General features: G+C 44.1%; 1 non-coding gene across 1 annotated transcript; it reads right to left on the bottom strand.

The window, feature by feature from the left end:
* Nucleotides 1-8,165: 8,165 nt before the first annotated feature.
* On the bottom strand, nucleotides 8,166-8,268 carry LOC111819482 (U6 spliceosomal RNA). Its single transcript, XR_002823093.1, has one exon. It is a non-coding gene; the product is annotated as a U6 spliceosomal RNA (small nuclear RNA).
* Nucleotides 8,269-9,165: the final 897 nt, after the last annotated feature.

Below are 9,165 nucleotides of genomic sequence, written 5' to 3'. Positions count from 1 at the left end.
CATGGGGAAATCCAGCCCACGTGAGCTATCGTGCCAGGCAAAACATCTCACCTCACAAGGAAGAGGGAGGGCTGGCTGGCAAAGGAGCCCTCCTGGAGGAAAGTGGGTTTTCCGATGATGAGAAATCGCTTCTGCAACTCCCAACAACCCACCTTATTCACCAGGGGTCACCCTTTCCTTCCCCCACCAAAGTTGACTCTCCGGGTGATCACCATGAAACAGGTGACATTCTCAAAGGCTACATCTCACCATGTTCTTCCCAAAAGGGTTTGAGGCCAGAGCAGTGTTTCGCCACGACCGAGTAGAAGATCCCCCACATTATAACCACTGAGATGCTTGTTAACATGCAGATTCCTCCTCCCCATCCCAGCCCTACTGAATCAGAATCCATGGGGCTGGGGTTCAGGAATCAGAATTTTTAACAAGCTCCTCAAGGACTTAGATATAAATGAAAAGGTAAAAATTACTGTTCTGTGCCGTCGAGTTGATTCCAATTCATAGCCACCCAATGTGACAGGGTAGAACTGCCCCCATAGGGTTTTCCGGGTTACAATCTTTACAGAAGCAGATAGCCAGGTCTTTCCTCCACAGAGCCACTGGATGGGTTCAAACTGCCAATCTTTGCTGAGCATTTAACCATTTTGCCACCAAACAGGAATGGTGTGTTGTCCACTGTTGTCTCCCTGGAGCCTGGCTCAGGGTCTATGACTGGTAAGTGCTCAGTAATCATTTAATGGATGGATGGATGGATGAATACCAGAGGCTACTTCACCCTCAAGGAGCCCTGGTGGTGCAATGGTTAAGCGCTTGGTTGCTAACCAAGTTCGGCATTTTGAACCCATCGGCGGCTCCACAGAAGAAAAGACCTGGCGATCTGCTCCCATAAAGGTATACAGCCTAGGAAACCCTATGGGGCACTTCTACTCTGTTCTATAGGGTTGCTATGAGTCGGAGTCGACTTGATGGAACACAACAACAACTTCACCATCATTTGGGGTGGGGTGGGGGGTTAGCTTGAAGAGGAAGGGTCTCCTGGAGATCTCAGGCCTGCCTAGACCAGGGCAAATCCTTCTGGACTCACTAGCTTGGGGCCTGGCATCCCACCATTCACTCCTTTCACCTCCCTTTGCCCTGCGCTATGGCTCAGCCACATTTAAGCAATCCCTCCACCCTGCTTTCCCAGCACTGGCCCAAAGCCCAGCAGGGCCACCCTGTAGTCAGACAATTTTCTCTCCAGCAAACTGCCAGAACAACCAGGTTTGGCTCTCAGGATTGGAATTTGACAGGGATAGGAACCAACCTCAGTTCTTGCAGACAGCCCCACCACCCTGTGCCAGGAGGGTGGTGCCGGGGTCAGCCCCAAGAGAGGCCACAGGAACTCTTGGTGGTTTCATCCCGATGAAACCACACAAAGCCATCATCCATCCTTGCCAGGAGAAACCATTCACCCTTCCTGGGTTGGCTCTCATCTGTTAAAGCAGTATAGCCTCTGGCCACCTCCCCTCACACTTCCTGGCCTTCCCTACTTTTCTCCACAAAACTCACCCAGTTCCCTCATAACACGGGGTTCTGAGCCTTCCCAGCCAATGAAGTTATCTGATACAGTCACACTACCTCACATTTGCAGGGAGCGGTTCACTTTCATCCTGCCTTCATTTCTGTATCTCTTTTATCTTATTTGTCCTCCCAACAACCTTGCACAGAAGTACAGGGGTGTTATCCACCTGTCTGCAGCGCAAAGAGGCGGAGCTTGTGCTCAAGGCCACATGCTTACTGAGTGGCTGAGCTAGGCCAGGACCAAGGCCACCTGAGTCATCGCCTTTCCTCTGGCTGTACCTGTGGGAGAAGGCAGCTGGCCACCTGGTTCTCAAACTTGATTGGGCTTAAGACTCACTCAGGGAACGAATTTACAAAGCAGATCTCCAGAGCATTCAGTGAGTTCAGTGCACCTAGGAATCTGCATTTTTTAATAAGCAGCTCTGATTGACGTGAACAGAGTAATTGACATTTTACATACTCCTTCTGGAGACCCTACCAGTTTTGTGGTCTGATAAAGACGATTATTTGTATTGGTGAGAATTCAGAAGCCCCTCAAAAGGAAAGTTGTGCCAGCTGGGTATTTGTCTGGGGAATCCCTCATGCCAAGGGCCTGAACTGCATTGGAGCCACCTTCTAAATGGAGATAAATACACCCTAAAACGTTTACCCCAGTGCCTGGCCACATTGTGGAGTTCAGCAAGTGTTTCTTCCCTCCTCTTTAACGCCCATAGTCTTTGGCTATATCCTTACCCTACTTTTGACTTTGTCTTATTTTTTGTTTTGTTTTTTTACTTTGCTTTTATTTTTTATTTATTTTTTCATTGTGCTTTAGGTGAAAGTTTGTAACTCAAGTTAATTTCGCATACGAAAATTTATACATATATTGTTTTGTGACATTACTTGCAATCCCCACTATGTGACAGCATACTCCTCCTTTTCACCCCGGGTTCCTTGTGTCCATTCAACCAGTTCCTTTCCCTACCTGCCTTCTCATTCTGCCTCCGGACAGGAGCTACCCATTTGGTTCTGTGTACCTGATTGAGCTAAGAAGCACAGTCCTCACATGTATTATTTTTTTGCAGTCCTCTCTAATCTCTGTTTGAAGAGTGGGCTTCGGGAATGCTTTCAGTTCTGAGTTAATAGTGCGTCCAGGAGCCATAGTTTTGGGGGTTCCTCTAGTCTCTGTCAGACCATTAAGTCTAGTCTTTTTACTAGAATTTGAGTTCTGCTCCACACTTTTCTCCTGCTCCATCAGGGACTGTCTGTTGTGTTCCCTGTCAGGGTGGTCATTGGTGGTGTCCGGGCACCATCTAGTTCTGGCCTCAGGCTGGTGTTACCTTGTTTTTTGCTTTTAGCTGTTTTTTTTTTAACGTCTTTGTCACACTTCTTTTTTTTTTTATCTTTTAAATTCTGTTTCCTGAAAGCTTGGCCTTTTCTTACTCACACCAAAGGCTCCCTAGATGGGGACCCATCCCTCTGGACTGGTTTGGAAAATGCCTTGGGCTCATACTGGAGCAATCGGTTTATTCCCACCTGCATCCCATTTCCATATCATCACCTTTCCTACATCAAAACCTCGGCTCCCAAACTGGCCATGCCACCTCCCCACCGAGGATGCCCGAGGCATTGACATTGATTGTGTGCCTTGCATTAAATGAGGAGGCCTTGGGTGGCACAAATGATTAAACACTTGGAAGGATGGTGGTTCAAACCCACCCAGAGGCGTCTCAGAAGTCAGGCCTGGTGATCTGCTTCCGATAGGACACTTTGAAGACCCCATGGAGTGGTTCTACTCTGCACACATGTGGTCGCCATGAGTCAGAATCAACTGACAGCAACTAACAACGCACAAGCCTACACCACCCCTCAGTTCTGTTTCTACCTAACATCCCCCCCTTGACATGAAGTTGACAAGGTTATGGGCATGGAAAATGTTGGAAAATCTAAGTTAGCTCTGACCTGCATCTCCTAAGCTCTTGGAGATTTAGGGAGGTGTTCATCATCTGAAGTGCCATCAAATCTCCTTCAAGTGAAGCGCTAGGCACTCCTGAAGAGTTGTTATTAAAATGTCGTACTTAACCTTACTGGTTTGCTTACTTTTATTCTCTTGAAAGTCTCTGCATAACTTGTTTTCTAGTTATAAAAATCTATGTTCATTTTAGAAAATTTGGAAATCCCAAAAAGGTATAAAACGGAAAGAAATCACCTATAGTCCCAACATTCAGAGTCTTTTTATTAACATTCTTTTATAGATAATTGCAGTTTTATGTACATACAATTTAAAAAACATTGGGGATCATACCAGTTACCATGTGTGTCAGAGTCGAACTGTGCTCCATAGAGTTTTCAGTGGCTAATTTTTCAGAAGTAGATCGCCAGGCCTTTCTTCTAAGTCACTTCTGGGTGGACTCAAATCTCCAACCTTTGAGGTTATCAACTGAGCACATTAATTGTTTGTACCATCCAATGACTCCATTTGGGATCATACTATTTAGTAATTTGATTTTTTTTTAAACTGAATAATATATGATAATTTCCTCAGGTCATTTTATCTTCTTCTAAAGCATGATCTTTTAAAGACTCCATAGCATCACGGCATTTGGATATACTATAATTTACTTAATAATCCTCTTAAGTTTAGACACTATAGTGGATATTTGTCATTCTTATAGGCTACTTTGTGTCAATCCACCTGTGTTTAGAGGTTCTTCCACCCAATGAGACAGGGCCTGCCTCCCCCTAGGGAAGTTGAAAATAGTACTCACTTTCCCAGGCTCCCTTGCAGCTAGCACCAGCTATGAATAGGAAGCTACTGTGTGAAGAAGCAGGGACCTCAAGGCCTCCACTGAGTGAGAGTAGGGCAGGGGGGCGATCAGATTCCAGAGCCCTGCTGTTCAACAGCTGTGGTGCTGGAAGTACCAGCTAGAGCGTCTGTGCCCAGGGGCGGCAGCATGATGTCTTCATTAGACATTCTGCGGCTTGATTCTGAGTCTTGTTCCAAGTCTCCATGATTCCCTGGTTTTCCTGGAGATTTGTGAGCTATACGGGATCATTTAATAACAGCCCCCTGTCACATGTTTTTTTTTTTCTTAAAATAGCCAGACTCAGTTTCTGTTGCTTGTAACAACAAAAAGCGCTGACAGATAAAAATATTTAGGTTGTTTTTAACATTTGCTATTTTAGATAATGTGTAGCCAACATTCTTGGACACAACTCCATAGAAATACACATCTATGTATTTCCTTAGGATAAATTTCTAGACTTAGAATTCCTGAATTAAATGGATGAACATTTTCCAGGCACTTGATAAATATTGCCAAATTGTGCTCCAGAAAACTAGGTATTTTTTAATGTCCTATTTCTGCAGTTTCCTCCCCCCCCCACCTTTTTTTTTAAAAGATGTGATGTCCTTTGTATTTATATTACTTTTTTAGTTTTCATCCATTCATTCAACAGACATGAATACCCACTATGTGTCAGGCACTATGCAGAGCCCTGGAACAAGAAGTATGCATTCAACTAATTATAGTATGAAGTCAAGAGGACTGTAGCAGAGGTGTTGAGGAATTATGGAGCCCTGGTGGCTGGGGATTTATGGCATCTCAATAAATAGCACCACTCTTCCTTGCCTGAGCTCTAAACTAAATGAGGAATAAGACAATTGAGTAAAGCAAATTTGGGGATCAAAAATATATCCTTTGTTAAGTTGATATTGGGGAATCTGGATTTTATCTGTAGGCAGTGGGCTTCCTAATTCTGAACCCCCCAGTCAGGCAGGTTTGCCCACCCCGGCTGGAAGAGCAGAAAGCAGAGAGGAAGATCTTTGGTGCCACATGCTCTTTTTACACCTTCCAAAAATCACCACCCAGACAGGGTATCGCCTCCTTCCATGGGACCAAGGTGGTAGAGGGGTATAGAGCCAATGGAGCTACTACCACATGGAAGGAAGCATCAGGAATAAAGAATAAGTATTTATCCCCAACAAGAGGTATAAACGAAGAGGAGGGAGAGATTGGCTGCGAGGGTTGGGGAAGGCTTCACATGCACCCAAGTGTTATTGGGCCTGGGCCTTGAAAAATTTCACCTGAAAGACAAGTGGTGAAACTGGCTATTAGCACATCCAAACACATGGAACAGACCTTGAAACTTACATATCTAAAAGAAAATGTCTGTGGGCAGATCAGGTCCCTGGGTGGTGCAATTTGAGCTTGGCTACTAACCATAAGGTTGGAGGTTCAAACCTACCTATTCGCCCCATGGAAGAAAGGCCTGGGGATCTATTTCCTTAAGATTACAGCCATTGAAAATCCTATGGAGCACAGTTCTACTCTGAAACACGTCGTGTTGCCATGAGTTGAAATCCACTCAACAGCAATGGGTTTGGCAACAGGTTTATGTGTGGGCAGGTCAGCCAATGTTTGCCAAAGAGAAGGGGAAACAGACATAGGATGTTGTCAGTGTACATCTGGTCCTGCCTAAGGAAGAATCACTCCTCCCCCTGGAACCCTCAACTTCCTGGTCTGAACAAGGACCCTCCCCCATGTGGGAGAGGTTGGCAGCTGTTCCACAAACATGTTTCCTGGTCCTTCCGGGCTAGATTACATTTCTAAGTTAGGTGTGTCCGTGTGACTCAGGACTGGGCAATGGACAGTGGGCACAAGTGGTGCAACACATGCAGGTATGCCCCCTTAGTAGGTTAGGTAGAGCTCCTCAAAAACTCATGTCCACCCAGAACCTCAGAATGTGACCTTATTTTTGCAGATGTAAAAAAGGTAAGGATCTTGAGATGAGATCATTCTGGATAAGGGCGAGCCCTAAATCCGATAAAGAGTGTCCTTACAGGAGATAGAAAAAGAAGACACAGAGAGATAGAGAGGGGAGAAAGCCATGTGAGACAGAAGCAGAGACTAGAGCGATGCATCTACAGGCCAGGGAGCGCCAAGGATTGCTTGCAGCCACCTGAAGCTAGGAGAGAGGCAAGGAACAGATTCTCCCTCGGAGACCCCGGAAGGAACCAACCCTGCTGACACCTGATTTCAGACTTCTGGTCTCCAGGACTGTGAGAGAATAAATTTTTATTGTTTTAAGTCACCTAGTTTCTGGTAATTTGTCATGGTAGCCCTGGGAGACTAATAATAATAAAACCCGTTGCCACTGAGTTGATTCCAACTCATAGCGACCCTGTAGGACAGAGTAGAACTGTCCCATAGGGTTTCCAAGAAGCAGTTGGTGAATTCGAACTGCCAACCTTTTGGATAGCAGCCAAGCTCTTAACCACTGTGCCTAAACACCTCCCATGCACAGTCTACCCTGTTCTTTCACTCTGTGGCTGGCTGGAATGGAGACAATCCCTAGGCTGACCTTGGAAGCATGCGTTGAGGCCGTGAGCGCCACAAGATGGAATAAGCCCAGATTCCTGAATCACTGCTCTGAGGAACATGGGTAAGGGAGAAGCAGTGTTATTGTAAACCTCTGTTTTCTGGACTTACCTGTTACAGCAGCTAATTTATATTAACTAATGTCCCTCTCCCCATAAAGTAATAAATTGTCATTCTAGCTTGCACAACAGTCTCGTAGAATTTATAAATTCTATTTTGCCACTTGAGACACTGACCATCTATGAAGAAAAAAAAAGTCCTATTTTCAGAACTGTGAAGCTGAAGAACAGACTCCCCTCCACAAACAAAACAACACTGAGGGATGGGTCCTGCCTGCACTCAGTCAACATCTCGGCAAATGGCCTTAGTTCCTCATTAGGTGAACCTCCCGTTAAGGCTGCTTGAGTGTCCTCACGACAAGGCAGCTGGTTTCCACCAGAGCAAGTGATCCAGGAGAGAGCAGGATGGAAACCACAATGTCTCTTATGACCTAGTCTTGGAAGTCACACATCATTATTTCCACAATATCCTCTTGTTTACACAGATCAGCCCTAGTCAGTGTGGGAGGAGATTACACAAGAGCATGAATACCAGGGAACAAAAATCATTGGGGGCCATCCTGGAAAACTTGCTCCATCCCAATTTTGTGACCTTTTGGAATTTGACCTTCCTTCTAACATGGACCACATCATGACAATTTCTATAATGAACATCAGATTGCTGGCCCCACCAATGGGGGCCATTTCTATTTTAATGATTGATTTGAGTTGTAACAACAAAATACCTACCACTGGTATCTAAGTAGCCTTTGTAGCGTTTCTTTTAGTTTTTAAATCTAAATTTAAATCTTGGGAGGCAGGTCAGATGAATAGTATAATCCTTATTTTATAAATAATTAAACAGAGTCATGAATGCTTTGCTCAGGTTACAGCCCATCAATATAGAACTGATCGCAGCACACAGGTCCCATGACCCCAGCAAAAGGTTTCTTTTGCAAGGCCACACTGTTTTACTTTGTCTGGTGGTAATAAACACTCAATGTTTGTATTTATCTTTTCAATGAGACTGTGAAAAATAAAAGGGTGCCTTTCTGAAACCAATATTCAAGATTTAGATAATCTAATCAGAGAAATAGAAAACTGCTTCTCCCAAAGCCCACCACTGGATCATCCTTTTTCACTTCACGTTCTTTCTTTCTTTCTTTTTTTTTTATTGTGCTTTAGGTGAAAGTTTACAGCTCAAGTTTTAAAAAGTACAGAATGTGTCACGAATTTGCACATCATCCTTGTGCAGGGACCATGCTAATCTTCCCTGTATCATTCCAATTTTAGTATATGCGCTGCCTAAGTGACTACTCATGTTATTTCTTAACTTCTCATTTTCATCCCAGAATCTCATCTAGGTTTTTCCAGACCTAGGCTATGCCTCCATTGACCATTGGAGAATTAAAAATTAAATTATCCTAAGAAAATTTTTTAAAAGGTGAGTTATCATCTTTTTGTATTTGGGGGTTATTTTCCACCTTTCAGTGTCTCACTGCCAAGGCAGTCAATCAAGGTCAAACTGGGATTTTTGGCATCTGTTGAGTAGACAACCATGAATTTCTAAATCTCTTTCAAGGTCAGAATGCCAATTGGCAGGGGAAGCTTAAAACAACAGCCCCATTGAGTTTTATTTATTCTACTGGAGCAATAAACCAAAGATGAGAGAGTTATGCTTCTTTGGAATTCCATGTCTGTCAATATGAGGAGCCCACATTATCTGGGCAGACCTGGCATAGGTGTGGCCTGATAATTTCCTGGGGGAAAGATGTTCTTGTCACTCATGCTGACCCTTGTTCCCCTGGGATTCTGACTCTGGGCTTGCCTGAGTACCATTTTTAGCCCATGCTTCATTGAATATCTAATATGGGGCACTTTATCATGAATTATCATGAATTAGCTTGGAAGAATTCACTCAAGCCAGGGTCATTACAAAGAGATCAAAGGGAACTCAATAAACTGACAAACTCAGTCAGTCATATATTGAATGCTTCTATGATAATTCTGCCTAGACTTGTACTTTGTGTTCAAATGATGAGTGTCCATACTTTAGCCATGTTCAGCATATGGCCATGACTTTATGCTTTGTGCTTTCCTTCCCATTAGATTGACTTCATTGCAACGAGATTTACTGTAAATGGGTCATCCAAATAATTTGATATATGGGTAGAAGTGTGGGAACCCTGGGCATCAAAATTCTCTGCCTA

The sequence above is a fragment of the Trichechus manatus genome, unplaced genomic scaffold (assembly GCF_000243295.1).
Source record: "Trichechus manatus latirostris isolate Lorelei unplaced genomic scaffold, TriManLat1.0 scaffold00009, whole genome shotgun sequence".
NCBI classification, from domain to species: Eukaryota; Metazoa; Chordata; class Mammalia; order Sirenia; family Trichechidae; genus Trichechus; species Trichechus manatus.
The sequence above is the reverse complement of the archived record's forward strand: the minus strand, read 5'-3'. Positions and strand labels throughout refer to the sequence as shown.